This window comes from Dipodomys merriami, unplaced genomic scaffold (assembly GCF_024711535.1).
Source record: "Dipodomys merriami isolate MVZ:Mamm:240054 unplaced genomic scaffold, mDipMer1.0.p SCAF_2, whole genome shotgun sequence".
Lineage (NCBI taxonomy): Eukaryota > Metazoa > Chordata > Mammalia > Rodentia > Heteromyidae > Dipodomys > Dipodomys merriami.
In genome coordinates this window covers 32,939,479-32,942,881 of record NW_027203381.1, presented here as the reverse complement: position 1 = coordinate 32,942,881, position 3,403 = coordinate 32,939,479, and positions in this window count along the sequence as shown.

The window sequence follows — 3,403 nt, the reverse complement described above, 5'->3', positions numbered from 1 at the left end:
GCCTCCCCCCTCCACACACACCCTTTCCCACCTCCGCCGCCCCGGTGTCCGCCTGGAAGAATCAGCAGCTGGCCCTGCCCAGCAGAAGCCCTGACTGTACAGAGACTCACTCGGGAGCGCAAGGCTGCGCCCTGGCCCCGCCCCGCGCGCTGTCCCCTAGGCCAGCAGAGGTCTCTGCCCTGGGGCAGTGACAGAACCACAAAACCCGCCCAGGGCCCCAGAGGCTGCACTGTTTGTCACCTCTGCCTGAGGCCCATCTATGCAAAGGTGAACTTTAGTTACACACTATAGCAGTCCTTTAAGAAAAATACAATTCCTACAGACCTCTACATACGTATTTCAGACCCAACTTTATCATCTGTCGGTGGCACCCACGTTTCTCCTGGGGCAAAGTTTTCTAGTTGGTCCAACCATGATGCAAGGAATAGTATACCATCCTTTAGGAATATATGAATAAGGTTAATGGATCGGGGCTAAGGGAAAAATAACAAAACCACAGATGAGGTCTTCTGGAAAGTGCTTTAGTGGGGGAGGGGAGGTCCCAGGCAGCTGTCTCAATGCGAGCTGCTGATTTTTCTTTTAGAACTTCCTTGCACAAACCTCATTTCTGTATGCCCGACTATCTCCAATGCAGAAGTCTGTCTCCATCACCATCGAAACCAGAATTTGAGAAAGATGGGTGATTTACGTTTTGATTTGAAGAGCACTTAAACTTAATGAATTGCTGCAATACTTAAGCAGGCAGATTAAAATATAAAAGCCTTGTGCTTTCAGCCCTTCTGAAAGCCATGACAAGGCATCTGACTCATCCTTCTGTACCTCTTTTCAATTACCGACTTAAACCCAGTAAGTCTGACCACAAAGGAGAAACTTGTCTCTGCCATTTTGTTTGGTTTGTCTCCAAAGAGGTAATTCTAGAGAAACCTATTTGAAGGACCAAGGATCACACTGGCACCATTTCAGTCCTTGAAAAATGTTGATCACACCAAATAACACTACGTACACACTCAGAGGGATTATGCTGAGCATATACTTAAACTCAACACTTATGCCCAACTTTACAAGCCTGACACTTGATGTATTGCTTCCATGTATATGCCACATAATTAGCTGTTCTATTGTCTCCCTATTCATAAAATTATCACCAAACCTTTGCTAGCTAGTAAAAGAAGCCTGGCTCATCAGCATGAGACCAGAGTTGTTAGGCTTTTGTCTCCATGTTTTTTAACCTTCATGTTTTTCTAACAATGATTTCATAAACAACTGTCACCCTATTAGTGATGACTTCATAATCTCAAGCTCAGAGAAGTGAGGTAGTCTCAGCTTCCCGAAATCCACTCAGACTGTCATCATAGTATCTAACAATAGAACCTTTCCAAACTCTGGCCTACCTTTCCACCCCAGATGCCTTAAGAATGGATCATGTTTCCTCATTCCAGAAAAAGGTGGAAAAGCATCTTGACAGCAATCATCCTAAGTATTTACTGTCATCTCTCACACTAGATAACTGAGACTACTAAAAATGGTGAGTTTTGCTTGTTTCACACGCATATATGCGTGAACTAGTGTATGTGTACTTATATGTGGGTCTACTAATCAAATTCAATCTTGCTTACATACCAAAATACATATTTGTAGTAAATCATAAGTATGAAATAAATTATAAACCAGTTCTTTTCATTTAGTAAACCCTGAATAAGAGCAAGCTAATGAATGGATTCTGTAGCAATTCTGTAGCAACTGTCAGGGAACAGCTCATAATAAAGGCTCTGCCTTTAATGGAAGTCATCAGTATATTAATGTATCTTTCCACCAGTAAGTGTACTATGGGAGAGTGAATTGTTGATAGTATGACACTTTCATTCTTTTGGTATTAACTAATTAAAAATATCAAGTACCCACTGTACCTTGGGTGATGTTCAGGGTACTGGTAATAAACTGGTCAACTGTTCAAAAATGACACTTGCTTAAGGGAAGATCTGAAGAATTGTAATGTGAGTAGGAAGAAGTATTTTCCACTTGAGATTTACATAATGTCAACATCTTTGAAAAAAAGATTCATCACAAGCAAGGTAAAAAATAAAACATAAGCAGCATTTTATAAACACCAAAGATTACCAACATCAAAATTATTTCTTAATGTCTTCATGACTTATGAAATATTACTCTCTTCTTCACTGGACAAGAAGCTTGCCATTAGGGAACATGACCTCATCAGAAACCTTTACCTTGGCTCATTGGATGGTTGATACCTCCCTGCTTTCTCCTTTCCTCTCTACAGGTATTTATGCATTATCTTGCTGACTTTGAGCTCCTTGGGCTCTGCTTGGTTTCTATATGTTGTTCCTGTGCCTCTAAATATCGCTGCACACAAATATGTCAGCATATTTTCAGACCATAGCATTTATCAAGTTCCTTCTCCTACGTGTGCTTTGTACATGCTTCACCCTCTAGAATAAACCTCTGGTTAACTCCTGTCTACTCTATAAATGTCAGTTTCTATTTTCCCCCTCCCAGATCAAACCTTCCTCAGTAAGCATGTTAAATTTCTTTGAGTATTTTTTTTTATTAAATCACTGCAGTAATCTGAGTAATCTGTCTTTGTTTGGCTTACTGTTGTATTTCCCAGCACTGTCATAATTCCCAAGAAAGAGCAGTCACTTGATTGAATGAGTGAGCAAATGTGCAACTAAATAAATAACAAAAGAGCAGTGGCTTTTTTTGGCAAGTCATTCTTTTGCTTATTCTAGTACCACTGTCTCTTAGCATACTGAGTAATACCTTAGGTCAAATTGATTTCCATATGCTAGAATATATTTGATAAAATATAAAATGGAGCAACCAAAAATTTCTAGAATAAGAATTGACAAGTACAATTACATGGAGGAAGTTTAACTTAGAACTGAAGATAAACTTGTTTATAAATTGGGAACTTAATTCCTGATAAAAGTGGCAGAGAAGAAGAAATTTTTGAGTAATGACATTGTGTGGGGTAAAAAAAATATAATTATTAGAGAAAAATAAAACTGGTTTTCTAGCCAGGCACTTGTGGCTCATGCCTGTTGTTCTAGCTTTTCCAGGAGACTGAGATCTGAGGAATGTGGTTCAAAGCCGGCCCAGGCAGAAAACACCAGGAGACTCTTATCTCCAGGTAACTACCAGAAAACCATAAGTGGAGCTGTGAGCACCAGGGCTAATCTTTACTGCATTGGAGGACAATATAGGAAAACATCCATATGGCCCAAGAGTAGAAAAGATGTTTGAATTAAAGTAAAAAAAATACAAGCGCTGGACCCCGGTGGCTCACGCTTATAATCCTAGCTATTCAAGAGGCTGAGATCTAAGGATCACAGTTCAAAACCAGCCGGGGCAGGAAAGTCCGTGAAACTCTTATCTCCAATAA